This window comes from Gekko japonicus, unplaced genomic scaffold (genome assembly GCF_001447785.1).
Source record: "Gekko japonicus isolate JY-2015 unplaced genomic scaffold, Gekko_japonicus_V1.1 scaffold535, whole genome shotgun sequence".
Taxonomy (NCBI): Eukaryota; Metazoa; Chordata; class Lepidosauria; order Squamata; family Gekkonidae; genus Gekko; species Gekko japonicus.
This window is the reverse complement of record NW_015163621.1, coordinates 862691-878356: the sequence shown is the minus strand read 5'-3', so window position 1 is coordinate 878356 and position 15666 is coordinate 862691. Positions and strand designations below refer to the sequence as shown.

The 15666-nt window shown below is 45.4% G+C and overlaps 1 protein-coding gene across 1 annotated transcript in view; it reads right to left on the bottom strand.

Annotated features, from left to right (window-relative positions):
- LOC107107195 (connector enhancer of kinase suppressor of ras 2-like) overlaps positions 1 to 15666 on the bottom strand; it is a 579263-nt gene that overhangs the window by 138106 nt on the left and 425491 nt on the right. The window lies entirely within an intron of this gene.

Below are 15666 nucleotides of genomic sequence, written 5' to 3'. Positions count from 1 at the left end.
GCTGCGTGCGACATCCCCAGTGTGATGATGTCACATGTAAACAGGGCTTCTATCATTGCACACCTGTGCCCTAATGATGCAAGCAGGAACATAAGTTGCAACAAACAGCAGATGGCCCAGTTCTGAAATTATTTTCAGAATATCTCCAAGTCAGACTGGAAATGCTGGAGACCACAGGGCATCCCAAAAACATCGAATATAAACTGGGTGAGGAGGAGGAGGAACACCTTGTGGAAAATCCACTCATTCCTTGAATGGACACGGTGGACAGAACTCTCAAATTACATACTCTGGTTTCTACAGGAACACCTTTTCCATTGCATCAGGTCACACATTCAGTCGTGAGTTCTCATGTGTACTACAATAAAGGGAAATCTGGTCTATCTTGTTCCCCACAATGGCCACCCAAATTCTCCTGAAAGGACTTCAAGTAGGGCATAAAGCTGTTGCCCCCCCACCACCAACAATTGGTATTTAGAGAAACATTGCCTCTGAATATGTAGGTTCTATTTAGCCATCACAAGATCATGATGCACCTGCCTTTCAAGAGCTTGAATAATCTCCTTTTAAAGCCATTTTTGACAACAAAAACATTGAGACATACAGGTACATGCAAAGCAGCCCTAACACTCAGATCATCTGACCTGCCGCCCTCCCCATTAGCTCTAACACTAATATAATTTCTTATAGGGTTACTAGCCTCCAGGTGAAGCCTGGAGATCTCCCAGAATAAGAACCGTTCTCCAGATGATAATATAATTTCTCCTAGGGTTGCCACTGCCAACCTCCAGATGGAACCTTGAGATCTCCTGGAATTAGAACTGATCTCCCGAAAACAAAGATCAGCCCCCCCCCACCAGGGAAAATGGCAGCTCTGGAGGATTGGACTCTATGACATTACTAAGGTCCCTCCCGCCCACTAACCCCTCCCTCCCCAGCTTCCGCCAAGGTATTTCCCAACTCACTGCTGGCAATCCGCCGTATCTGAACAGCCTCCCACTCAATTTACCCTTCCCTTCAAACTTTTTGTAACTGTTCAACATATATTTCTGTAGAAACAATCAGATAAACAATGTGCTAAGAAATGGAAACATCCCATCAATGAGGAACACCATCTCTGGAACACGGGTTCCACGAAAAGCAATACTGCTTCAATTATTTCATTTTCTCTTTCCTCCTCATTCCCTTTGATATTGTTTTCCATTGTCTTATTTATGTCCCAGGTGACTGCAGGTTGTTTACAGCTGTCTCCCCTGCTCTCCTCTGCTCTGAGCAACCTGTCTCAACAGGGCCCGCATGTGGTGCAATATATTAAAATGACAGTAGAAGTTTGTCGTCTGGCAGAACAAAAACCATCACTCGGCACCTTCTCACTTGAGGGCACCAAGGAGCTGATGTTCCCCAAATCTGACAGCTAAAGCTTTTGGGATGATTGTAGGGATGCTTCTGAAACTCTCCCTGTCGACACTTCTCCTTGGATTTTGGGCTGCTGATTTGCCTGATGTTGTTTCAAAAATGGTGCTTCTATTTAAAAACATGTCATAAGTCCGGCCAATGCTCCGCATGTGCAGCTCGGTGAAGTATTTAGTCTGCTCCATTGTTTTCTTTCCTTGGTTCTACTGATGCACACATTTACAATGGTAAAGATTCTTTTTTCTGTGCTGCTTTTCCAAAGTGCGGACATCAGTAGAACGCTGCAGTAGACTTGGACCAATCCAGGGTTTGGACTGTCCCCAGAGGTGGGACTTCCCCCTGGACTCCAGCCTAACCCCACCCGAGGAGAAGAGGGTTGTGCAGTCTTGACAGCAGGCCATGAAGACGAGCTTCCCTAGGCCAGAGCAGTGCCCCTGTTTCCATCATACGAGCCATCCAAGGCCCTGTCACTGCCACAGTATGGGCCCTTTAAGGCCCAGCTGCTGGGAAAAACTGGCCAATTCCAGCCTGATGCACTGGTGGCTTATGCCCTTCCCCATCTTATGAAATTGGTTCCTCTTAGGGGTGCCAATTCTAGAATGCAACATTCCTGGAGATTTGGAGGCAGTGCCCAGGGGGAGGGGGGAGTTGGGGGAGGGAGCTCAGTGGGGCTGTGATGCCACAGGTCTACCATCCATCCAAAGCCGCCATTCAGGGGAACTGGCCTCTGTAGGGTGGAGATCAGTTGGAGGAGCAAAGCTGAAGTCCAGGGAGGAAGCGAACCAGGGTGGCCAACCGTCAGGTGGTGGTAGGGCTGCCAGCCTCCAGGTGGGGCCTTGAGATCTCCCGTTTTTACAACTGATCCACAACTGACAGCGATCAGCTCCCCTGGAGAAAATGGCTGCTTTGAAGGGTGGACTCTGTGGCATTGCACCATGCTGAGGCCCCTCCCCTCCCCAAACCCCGCCCTCTCCCGGCTCCACCCCCAAAGTCTCCAGGTACTTCCCGACCCAGACCTGGCGACCCTAGTTGGTGGCTGGAGAACTCCAGCTATTACAACTGACCTCCATGCAACAGAGATCGGTTCACCTGGAGAAAATGGGAGCTTGGGAATTAGACCCCAGTGAAGTCCCTCCCCTCCCCAACCCCCCCTCCTCAGGCTCCAGCCCCCAAATCTTCAGGTATTGCCCCACCCAGAGCTGGCAACCCTAAAGTGAACCTGAGGGGTCCCCAGTCAGTGAGTGGGACATACGAGCAGAGAGGAGGAGGAACTAAGGGCTGTAAAACCCCTCCCCAGTTCTGAGATGCTGCAAGTAGGGTTGCCAAGTCCCACCTGGGAAATACCTGGAGACTTTGGGGGTGGAGCCAGGAGAGGGCAGGGCTTGGTCAGGGGAGGGGCCTTAGCATGGTACAGTGCCACAGAGTCTACCCTCCAAAGCAGCTATTTTCTCCAGGGGATCCGATCTCTTGTCATATGGAGATCAGTAGTATTTCTGGAAGAGTGAGTCAGACAGCAAAGGTCTGGCAGTGCAGAGACTGCTTAGTTTTGCAATGCATTCATATCCCCATAGACCTATTTTCTGGTCCTCTTTTTTTCCTTTTTCTTTCTACCTTTATCATTGTGCACTTGTGGAATGGTAATGCAGAGGATGGGGGGGAAAGATTAAAATGTATAGTAAAAATGGAAATTGTGGCAACAGCATACGATCCATTTCCAGAACCTCAGTCATTCTCCTACATAAATCAGAATTAAGGAGCAGAGTGCAGCAGTAGGATAAATCTGGAACAACAACCCACTCATCCCTAACTCAGACCCAAGAATTAATATGAGATCTGGCCCATCTTTCTATTTGACCCCTGCAATTCTTGCTCTATTGTTTTATTCAAATGCTTCAGATTTGTGATTTTATGGGTTTTTAAAAAAATCATACACAATTACAAAACATCAGAAAATACGTAAAGATCCCATCCTGAAATTTAGCTTTCCAAAACCCAATAAGCAGTGACTATCATTCAATATTCTTTCCCTTATGCTTCAGCAAAAATGTTATTTTTTAAAAAAAAGAGAGAACTGACCTCCAAGTTCAGAGAAACATTCAGACATCATTTTGGTTCCTATAGGCTGTAATACCTTATTATTTATTTACTTAAGGAATTTTTATGCCCCCTCTTGGAGAACCTGCCCAGGATGGCTTACAAAATAACACAAGAAAGACAAACATTAAAAGTCATAAACTAAAACTCAAGTGTCACAAAATACTCGCCAGAGAATAAAAAATAAATAAATCACTGAGTAGCTTAAAAGCAATCTAACAATGTTCAGACTAAAAGTTCATTATAAAATTATTTTAAAAGATTAACTCTTTAATTAAAAGCCTGGGCAAACCAAAACGTTTCAGCTTGGCACCTATATGAAAAACAACACAGGCACGAGGTGAGCCTCAGGGGGAAGGTGTTTCACAGAAGAGGAGCCACCACTGAACAAGCCCAGTCTCTGCTTGTCACCCGCCTCACCTCTGAAGGTAAAGGCCCAGAGAGCAGGGCTCATCAGGCACATCTTAAGTGGTGGGCTGGACAATTGGAGAGGAGGCGGTCCTTCAAGGATCCTGACCCTAAACCATTTAGGGCTTTAAAGATACATATCCTGACAGCCTTTTGATACTGTCCATGGGGTTTTCTTGGCAAAAATACTAAAGTGGGTTGCCATTTCCTTCTCCTCATGGTCAAAGCAACGGTATTCCCGGTAGTCATGTATGGCTGCGAGAGTTGGACTATAAGGAAGGCCGAGCGCCGAAGAATAGATTCTTTTGAACTATGGTGCTGGAGAAGACTCTTGAGAGTCCCTTGGACTGCAAGGAGATCAAATCAGTCAATCCTAAAAGAAATCAACCCTGACTGTTCCCTGGAAGGCGAGATAATGAAACTGAAGCTCAAATACTTTGGCCACCAAATGAGAAGGGAGCACTCACTGGAGAAGACCCTGATGCTGGGAAAGATTGAAGGTCAAAGAAGACGGGGACGGCAAAGGATGAGATGGTTAGACAGTGTCATAGATGCAACGAACATGAAGTTGAGCCAACTTCAGAGGACGGTGGAAGACCGGAAGGCCTGGCATGATCTGGTCCATGGGGTAGCGAAAAGTCGGACTTGACTGTGCAACTGAACAACAACAACAAAATCCTGACAGCCACCAAGAGGTTCCCAACAAGCTTCAGAACCATGTCCCTCAGGAAGCATAACATCATAACTTTAGGATCTGTTAGTATGTGGTATCCTATTATATGAAAAAACAAAACCAAACAGATTCACTGCCTGTCTCTAAAACAGAGGGGCAGGACCAAAACACACCCACCAGTCCAGCCTCTGAGGACTGGTATCTCTACCAGAGCAGCTTGCAAGGGCAGAGATTCTGGGGCCACCCCGGAGCACCAAGCAGGTGTGTTATCTACTGAATGGATATCAGACCCCAGCATGGGAGCAGGTGGTGACATCACTTGCCATCCCCTGGTTCCACTGTCCATTTGCTAGTTATGCACCTTCATGGTGCTGGAAGCTGTGGCCCCAGGTCCTCTGTTGCCACAGCCCAAAGCTCTCTGCAGATGGCACCACACCCCCTTCCCTCTTCAGCGGTGCTCAGCTTGAAGGGTTCTGGACTCCTCAGTAGGTCTCACCATGCAAGTTATTCCAATAACTGTCTGAATGCATGTATGTAAAGTGCCATCAAGTTGCAGCTGATTTATGGTGACCATATCCCTGGAGGTCCCTTCCAACTTTATGATTCTTTGGCAAGAGATGAACAGAGGTGGTTTGCCAATGGCTGTCTCTGCACAGCAACCTTAGTCTTCCGGGTCTCCCATCCAAATACTGACCAGGGCAGACCCTGCTTAGCTTCCAAGATTTGATGAGATCAGGCCAGCCTGGGCCATCCAGATCAGGGCTAGGGTTGCCAGGTCCCCCCCGGCCACTAGCTGGGGATGGAGGGGGTAGGGTTGTCAGATCCAGGCTGGGAAACTCCTGGAGATATGGGGGCAGAGCCTGGGGAGGACATGGACCTCAGCATGGTACAATGCCATAGCGTCCACCTTCCAAAGCAGCCATTTTCTCCAGGGAAACTGATCTCTGTAGTCTGGAGATGACCTGTAATTCTGGGGGATCTCCAGGTCCTACCTGGAGGCTGGCATCCCTAGGACTCAGAGCAACTGCCTGAATAAGAATGATGAATCCAAGTGAGCCTTAGGTGAGATCAGATACCAAAGAAACATGATCTTGAACAAAAACAAAAATTCTTTTAGATTAGAGGGAATCAATTTTAGTGGCAGAAATCTCCAAATCCAACCCCACTCATTCATTAACACTTGTTTACCCATAATGTTGTCCCAGCTCCTCCTAGATCCAGGGCGGGTCTATAGGTAATAGCAAAGTTCACAATACGTTATGTTTCCTTTGAAGCTGCCATCCCTCAACAGCTGTTCAAATTCAATTTTGTGCAACAGCCACCACAATTCCTGAGTCAGATTGACAATGCATGCCTGATTTGAAGGTACTGGAAAAACAGAGGTTTGCCAATCATCGGCTGAGTCACTGTCTCAGGCGACAAAAATGAATCATGTTTAACTCAGTTTTCAATTGTACATAAACCATGGGAAATTTACTCCTGAACATTCCCCAGATTCCATGTGTCTGACAGCTGGTCATTTAAAAAGCAGACATCAGGGTGAAAGCCCCGGACTAAACACCAGTTTTAACTTACGCCTGCAATTTTAAGAGATTGATAAGATGCCACAGTGCCAATTCCTTTGCAGAAACCACATACGATCACTAGGACGATTCTTGAAAAAGGCTGCAACAGCTTCTACATCTTTCCCTGTTTTAAACCATTCTTCCATAGCAGCAACCTTGTTGTGAGATAATAGAATTTAACACTGGAAACTCCCAGTACTGTATTATACTATTTTTAATTCAGCATTTCAGCTGCTACTCTTGGATGCTTAAATTGCCATATAGATTTCCACAGTTTTCCATACAGGGAACTTTTTCTGTCTTAATTCATCTTCTTCGGAACCCCCAATATGTTGCAAGAAATTCTAGACACCATCATAAGGCACATGCTCAGTACTTGCACATTGCATGTCTGTCCTAATAGAGTTCTTAATTGCCCTGTGTGAAGGAGAGATTGGATTTATTCCCCGCCCTTCACTCGGAGTCTCAGAGCGGTTTACAAACTTCTTTCCCTTCCCCTTCCCACAACAAACACTCTGTGAGGTAGGTGGGGCTGAGAGAGCTCTTTCCAGAACTGTTCTTGAGAGAACAGCTCTGACAGAACTACGGCTTGCCCAAGGTCATCCAGCCAGGTGCAAGTGGAGGAGTGGGGAATCAAACCTGATTCTCCCAGATTAGAGTCTGCGCACTTAACCACTACACCAGACTGACTCTCTATATCAAACTGGCTAAGAAGACACCCAACACTCCTCTAGGCTGCACAGCACAAGGGAGGGTTTCAAGGGGTCACCTGCCTGCCATTAGCAGCCTTCTCATTCCCTCTAAGCTGTGGGGTCTTGTGAGCACAAATTCTACTTTGTGAGCTACTGGCATTAAAGTTGTGAGCAAGCAATATGGCTACTGCATAAATTAGCTTGCTCTGGAGCCATCCTTCCTGAGCTAAGACAAAAATGTGTGAGTTCACACTAACTCAGCTTAGAGGGAACACTGCCCCCAAGATATTCTGAGGATCCACAGGGCTCTCCAAAATAGTTATAAAACCACTGGTGGACCCAATTGCTCCCAAACACCCTTTGCCCACAGCTATAAGTCCATTCAATTCCCTGGCTGTCCCTGGAGATGAAGTGACAGAGTGATGGTGGAAGATGACTGATACCGAAGCTGACGGAACACAGAGTAACTCAGTTTAGAACCTATTCTATGGCAGTGGTGGCGGCAAAGAAATCTTCCTTTCCAAGCCCCACAGGACACTCTCAGTACTGTCCAGTAATGTTGTGCTAAGCGACAAAAGGCCAGTAAGTAATGGGTTTGTTACATACTGGCCCTCAACTGGGAGTTTGTGGATCCTTTTGTGACGCATTCGTGCATCACAGATAAAATGAATTGTATGTGATCCAACTTGGAGTCCACTTTAATGACAGAAATGGAGAGGAATGCTCAGGGTACCTGCCATGTTCGTATGGATTCTTTTTAGTTTGTGCAGCCTGAGGATAGTGAAACAACTGGAAAGGTGAGACCCACCAGTTTTGGACTTGCCTCTTGTTCATCCAGGCTAATTAATGCCTTACCAAACCCATCATCATTTGGCTGGTTACTTCTGAACCAGTAAATGAAATTCAACCACACATCATTTCCTCTGTGGCCTCCCTGCCCCACATCCTCCCACTCTCCAAACCTTCCCCACCAAGAGTCTTTTTCCCCAAGTCCTGTGTAAAGTTTCTTCCTAGCCCACTTCACTTTCCCAATCAAAACTAAGCTGCTTGTGAACATTCTATCACTGACAATTTCTGCTTTGGGAGCAGTTACAATGGTCAAGAATATTCCACAACATCCCAGCAGCTTACACAATGACTGTGGTGCCTACCAAAAGTTTCCAGATACACAAACATCCTTTAGATGATACAGAAAAAGAAGCAGTTGCAAATGCTGGAACCCATCATTTCTATAATGTGCAAAACAACCCTAAGAATTGATGTGCTGCTTTTCAAATTGTTTTCCCTCTACGAGATGCCACAGTCCAAATTGGAGAATCAGGAGAAAATGTAAACATTTGCGGAACTTGACACTGGAATAATGTAGCTGGTGTCTTAACTGCAAGTCACTGTTTGCTCAGAGTTTATGAAAGCAAGCCAAATCCATTATATTGGCTCGCATTTCAAAAAGCCATCCCAACTTCTCTCTGACCCTACTATTAAGGCAAAATGCCAATGAGATTTTCTTGCTTGGAAAGAAAGCTGGATACGGAGATTGTAGTTGCATTAAGCCCTGCTTAAGTTCCTCTCTCCAGTATTAATGGAGTAACAGCCACAAAAATGCTGATTTATACTCCATGAGAAGGGAATTTGCACACAACCCTCATGTAAAACTGCTTTAGATTTGTTACTAGTCAGTGCTGTACACCATATCGTTCCCTGCAAAATCTAAAAAGAAGAATGAAATCGGTGTCATCATACCTTTTATCTGAACCAGTCAAACTGAGACAAAAGATTGTGCAACTTTTCATGCTCACCAGAACATTGTAACATCCCGCTTGATACAGAAGTTCCAGTGAGTTCAAAAGCTCGCACAACATTTGGTCTCAATTGGCTGGTTCACATTTCGTTCCTGGCTTTGAGTTTTTTTTTACCCAGTCTTATCAATAATGTAACATGTTCATATATTCCAGTTATGCCTACATAACCAGGGACAGTCCCTATTTTCTGCTACCTTCCTTTGGTGAAACTCTGTTCCCATTTTCTCCCTTTTTTATCTTTTGGGGAGATGTTAAATGTTAAAATTGTTAACATGCACACATGTACACCAGGGCTCTTCAAGGTTCAACCACCTCTCCAGTCATCTAGGTATTAAGTCTGCATGGGTAGCGGATCCATTTACTTTAGCTCACACATGCTTACACATAAACAGACCAGGCCCAGCATGCATGTGTATTGCTTTCTTTCCTTCACCTTCAGCAGCTGCCCATCTGTGTATGTAATGTTTATTTTATGCAGTTATGTATTATTTACTGTACTGATGTCCTACCATTTGCCAGAAAACATTCAGGTGGCAGACAAAATGTTGAGAGCGAAACCATGGAAGCGGCAGTAAAGTTATAGTATAACGTACCAACTGAAACATACAAGTGACCATGAAGCAAGGACCTAACAATTGTACCTCAGTGGAATGAAAACAGCAAGTCTGGAGTAGTTGGAATAGGCAAAGAAACAGTGTGCTGGGTTCATCTCCCTTTGGAGTAGGGTTGTGGGTCGGGTTGCCAAACCCCTGGTCTAGCCAGGGGTTCCCCCAATGTTTGGGGCTTCAATCTGCCGCCAACCAGCTGGCCAGGGAGAAGCCCCACCCCTTAACAGGGACATTGCTGCTTGGCATCCCTGTCACGATGATGTGACCTGGAAGTGACGTCATCACATTGCCCACATTTTGGGCAAACTCTATGGCGTTGAGGGCGAAAAACCATAAAGTTTTGTCCAAAAACTAAAGCGGCACCCCTGATGTCAACAATGTGATGATGTCACTTCCAGGTGACACCATCGCAGTGTGCGTGCAAGAAGATCCCGGACACTAGCCAGGAGCCCTCCCTGCCGGCAGCCGGTAAGGCCCCGGCAACCCTAGTGGCAGGAGACTGGGGCGGGGGGGACATGGAAGGTGGCCATTGGAGAAAATTTGGAAGTGACATCAGGCCTCTCTTGGAATTGCAGGAAACTTTGTGGTTTCTGGTGATTTCTAGAGAGACCTGGGAACACTTCCAGGTTTCCCCCCAAAATCAGTCAGGCCCACTGGGTTGATGGACATTTAATTTTTTTCTCCGGCTGCTGCTTTGAGCAGCGACTGTGGGAGGGAATGGCCCATCATCACCGGAGGACCGAAAACCCTCCTTCCGAGGCCCTCTAGGCAAGAACAGACTTAACCAATTTCCAGAAGGCCAAAAAATTTGACCGGCCTGGCCAGTTTTATTTTCTTCAGGCTAGTTACTAGAGCAAGCTTTCAGACTTGCATGGTAAATGCATTTGGCCTTCCCTGGCTAGTTTTCCCTTGGCTTCTACCACTACCGTGCCTCGTCCTCACACTCCCTGAGGTCTCCTGAAAGACAATTGCTAAGGCAAACAGTGGCTGAACTCCTGCAGAAGAAATGACTGCCTTAGAATGAATTTGTGAAGACCTATTGGCAGGGGTGGGCTGGGAAGGAAAAATGTCCCTAGAAAAGGGCCCTCCCCCCCCTGTTCCTCAAAAGAGGAAGGGGGAGGGGCCCGACCAGCAGGACACCTCTTTTAGGGCTGCCAAATGCCCCCAGGGGCAGATTTCCCCCCGCTTTCAAGCCCCGATTCCCGCTCCCGCAGAATCGGGGCCCGGGGGAAACGCCACCCCCGCGTGCGCGTCACCCGGATGTGACGTCGCACGCTGGGGGCGGGGCCATGCCATTTGAGGGGAAAACAAAGAGTTTTCACAGTGGGATGGGTGCCACCTCTCCTGGGCTGTGCAGGACTCAGACAGGCTGGGCATCGCCATCCCCATGCCACACTAGGCTTAAGGAGGCTGGGCCCAGCCCTTCTGCCACTAGGCAGGATGGGGGCCACCATCCCACTGGGAGACGTCCTGGTGGCCACAATGGCCAATCTGTCCCTGCCTATTGGGCATACAAAGCTTGCCACGCTGTTTTTGAAGTGTCCTGGGGTGACAAGGTACATGAAGGTGACAAGGAGTTTTGGAGCTCTGTGGCTTGGGACATTGGCGGCACTAATGCTGGCTGGACCTCCTGTAGCAAGGAATTCCAAAACCTGGTGTCCGCAGCAAGAATACCATCTCATGTATGCCCACCATGAGTCAGGCATTGGAGAAAGGCAACAGAAGTAGACCTTAAGGTAGAAGAAGAGCAGACAAGATTGGATATATATACTCATATACTCGGGAGTCTCAGAGCAGCTTCCCTTCCTCTCCCCACAACAGACACCCTGTGAGGTGGGGGGGGGGCTGAAGGAGCTCTGAGATAACTGCTCTTGAGAGACCAGCTCTGAGAGAACTGTGGCTGACCGAGGGTCACCCAGCTGGTTGCATGTGGTGGAGCAGGGATTCAAACATGGTGCGCCGTTCCTAACCACTACACCAAACTGGCTCTCTCTATATATACTGGCTCTATACATGACCAAAAGGTCATGTGAGCACAGTCTCCCCAGGCACTCTGGCCCAATGATGTTTAAGGCTTCAAAGGGGAACAGCAGCACTTTCAGAAACAAACTAGTAACAAACTACTTTCCATTCAGAGGCAAACTAGCAGCCAGAGCAACTGGCAACAAGCCCCTGTTAGACATTCTGGCTGTTTTATTCTGCACCAGCTGAATGCATTGCTTCTCAAGTCTCCAAAGCAGTGAACAAACTAAATCATTTTTTTAAAGTACAGTAGAATAAACTTAAAGCAGCACAAAACTAGAAACTTACACCTGTCAAAAGTAAAAGATTCAAACCTGCAGTACAATAACTAAAACAGCATAAATAGTCAACATAAAAACAGCAACCCCCCAAAGCCCCTACAGATAAACAGGCTGATAAAAGCAATCTTATATTTTTTAAAAGACTGAGTAGAAATAAACATTCTGACTTGGTGCTGAAATACAGAGCCAAAATTATACATTAAGTGTGATGCAAGTCAGGTCATGGGGACCCAACCCAACTTTCAGTCACATGTTCACATATGGACACATGGACTAACATTTCGAAATTTCTCCATCACTCCAGACAGCTCTGTACTCTGCGAGGGGAAGGAGGAGCTCCTGTGCCATTTTTGCTAGTGGAAAGCACTCCCTTTGCCCCATCCTCAGGTTCCACATGTCCATCCCAGGGCACATGGATCTCAAGGAAGGATCCAGACAATTCACCCAACTCATGGCCATTTCCACCGGTGATAATGGCACAGGAGGAAAGCCACTCTTTAAGCGGTTGAAGCTGTGGGGAGCAGCAGAGAGATTTTTAAAAGTTAGTCCCAATGTGAATGTGTGACCAAGAGTCACACCAATGACCTGACTTGTGCACTGCATAATGTGCATCTTGGTCCCTTTAACTATTAGACAGTTAAAGGGAAAGCTCTCGCTTGGCAAAACTTCCAAATCATCTGGTATCTCCTGAGTTATGTATCTGTGTTCCATCACTATTACCTTATTTCAGTATATATCCCCCTCCACATGTTTTTAAAAGCCTCTGAGCAATTAGCAGTAATAAAAGAAACACGAGATCAGAGGTCTAGTAAACCATGGGAGAGAAAGGTGGTATGGTCAAGGCATAACAACATTAGCCTTCGAACTTATTCATGGGAATGGAATACTCAAATTCTCTCCTCTGTCTTCTCTGTGCTGATTACCCTTGGAAACAAGGCAATGCAGGCACAGGTAGTGAACATTTCCATGCCCTGGTCTCAAAGTTTGCTCCAACATGAGAACTCTCCACCAATAAAACATGGTCCATTGACTTCTGTGGAGGGACCATATACCCCTAAAATGGAAGGGTGGCACTATCCCCTCCACTGGAGTGAAAAGGCCACAGCCCAGACAAAGAACAGCTGCTTTGCCTGCACAAGGGATTGAACCAGCAGTTCCTCGTAAATAGCTTTCCCTGTCTGAGACTCTAGAGAGCCAGTGAAAGTAGACTATACTCAGCCAGACAGATAGATGATCCATCTCAGCACAGAGTGGCTTCATATATTCGCATGAAGTGAATGGGGAAGTCCACATGGGCTGAAGCTCCATGTAGATATTAGAAGACCCACGGACACATGAAGTTCCAGGCTGGGATGCCCGAGTTTAAAACTGAAATGAAACATTTGCTTACCTTGCCTTGGATATTAGTCCTTCGCTGACAGGATTTCAAAGGGGGAAGAGAGCAGGGTGATTTGTCAAATTACTGTTGTGTGATCAAAACAAGGCCCATCTCAGCCCAGCATTATGTCTCCAACAGTGATCAGCCAGGTGTCTCCAGGAAATCCACAAGCATAGCATGATGGTAGCAGCCATTCCAACTGCTGGCACTCACAGGTATACTGCCGCCGAACACGAAGGTTGCATTTGGTTGCAGTGGTTAAAAGCCACTGCCAGACCTATTCATGATCATTGGAAGAGAACTGTTGTATCTCTGAAACAGAAACTGCTCTGTACACGATATAAGTTCTGACAAGAAACCTAGTGCACCTTCTGGGCATCCATCACTCAGAATCTAATTTATTGTCATTTCTTTCAATAGCAATGCCAAAAATAAAGATTGGGAGCAAAAGTTAATGTGTTTCTAGGCCCACACTTCTCCTTTGCAATCGACTGCCAATCAACTCCAAAATGCTTTCTGGTTAAGTCACCGGAGAAAACCTATCCACGATCATTCAAGCAGGTCCTATTAACACCTGCAGAGGTTCGGTACCTGCATGTGAAAGCAATGCTTATGGCTATTAGGTCCCATTCCTCAGTTTCTTCTTAAAGGTAAAAAGACTGCTACAGATATGGTAAAGGTGGAAAACAGCACTCAAGCCTCAAAACCTCTTTGCATGCCCTGTCAAAGTTGCTTTTGTGTGCAGTTAAGGAGGGACCAAAGGAGCAAAACCAGCTCCCAGAGAATGGCAATTCCAACATGTCCCAGCTGACCAGCCACAAAGGGTATTGCATTGGTGTTTCATAGGTGCTCTCAAATAATTAAAGCCAGGGCTCACAAAAGCTCAGCCCCTGCATCCATTTTTAGTACCAGGACTTTAACCCTGAAACACATTTATTTTTAGCTGACTCTTTTTTTAAAAAAATCCCCTAAGTGGTTTACAGAAAAAATAAAATACAACTCAAAACACACAAGAAAACAAGTCAGTCCTAAAACATAATAAAGCTGAGACCCATGAGGAACTGTAGGGGAAGAGAGGTGGGAGATAAATCATTTGGAAATCCCACTCCACCTCTTTAAATTCCCAATGGCCTGAGCAGGCAGGTTTCTATTTTCTTTCTTTTCACTGATGCTTATTTGTCTCAACATTGCCATTTCTGGAGTGTTTTCAGACCTCTCCTTAGGCTGGTTTTTCAGGATCTTATTAAGTCATACTGTGACAGATACATGCCAATCCAGTGATTGTGATTTTTGGCAATTGATAGTTTTCATCCTGTGAAGACCAGAGTGGCTTTTGAGCTATTTTATTTGCACTCACTGATGACCTCAAGAAGTATTTTTGATTTGATTCAGGTGGGGTAGCCGTGTTGGTCTGAAGCAGCAGAACAAAGTTTGAGTCCAGTGGCACCTTTAAGACCAAAAAAGTTTTATTCACAGCATAAGTCCACTTCCCCAGCCTTGGCGTGTTTCTTTTTTGATCGAAATTGCTTCTGTTAATTTTCCATTTATTAAAATCTTTGCCTGTTGGTTCGAGTACATAGTTTGCATCCAGTTCCAGAATTCCGGCCCACAGCCCTTATTCTGGAGTACATTCAATAAAAAAGGTGATGTTATGTTGTCAAATATTTTCTCTGCATCCAAAAATAAAAACACTGCTTTATTTTCTTTTTTTCTTATGCACACATTCAGTTGCATCAATTATAAATTGAATATTATCTTTCATGTACTTCTTTGGTACAAAGCCTATTTGATCAGTGTGTATTAAATTTGGTATGCACTTTCTTAATCTCTCTGCCATTATTGTGGCGAAAATCTTATAATCTACATTCAGTAGAGAGATAGGTCTATATGATTGTAATAACCTTGAATCACTGCCTTCTTTACATACTAGCATTATATACACCTCTGGCCATGTCGTAGGTATTGTCTTTCCATCTTTTATTTCATTCATAACTTTTTGTAATGGTATCATTAAAACTTCTTCAAAATGTTTATAATACATTGCTGTTAGGCTGTCCAGGACTGGTGCTTTAGCCTTTTTCACATTTTTTATTGTCTGGGAAACTTCTTGTGTTGTTGTTGTTTGAGTTAGGATTTTTCTGTGTTCTGGTGTGAACTTTATGATCAGAATATCTTTTAAATATTCTCTTATTTTATTTTCTGAGACAGACTTCTTTTAGTACAATCCTGAAAGAACATTAATAAATTGTTCTTGTATTTCTTGCTCTGCATAAGTAACTTGATCTCCTTTCTTTATGCATGTTATTACTTTTTTTTTCTTTCTCCTTCCTAAAACAAGATGCCAAATATCTACCGGGTTTATTTTCATGTTCAAAATGCATTTGTTTTTAAAAATTCAGTTTTTTTTCTGTACGTCTTCCATTTCTGACATATCTAATTGATTTTTAATTGTCTGATTTTTGCTAATATAACTTTATTGGGATTTTTTGGTGTTCTTGCTAAAATCTTTGGATTTTTTCTACTAATTTCTTGATTTGTTACATTTTTTCTCTTTTCTTCTTGGCAGCAGCTGTTATTAAGGCCCCGGTCACACGGGGGGGGGGAAGCATGGCCAAAGCGCGACTTTTCTGAGCCGCAGCAAAATAGATATGCGGCGGCGGGATCAGACAGATCCCCCGAACCGCTGCGCAGTTGCTCCCCGGCACGATCAGATGCCGGGGGGGGGGGGGGGCC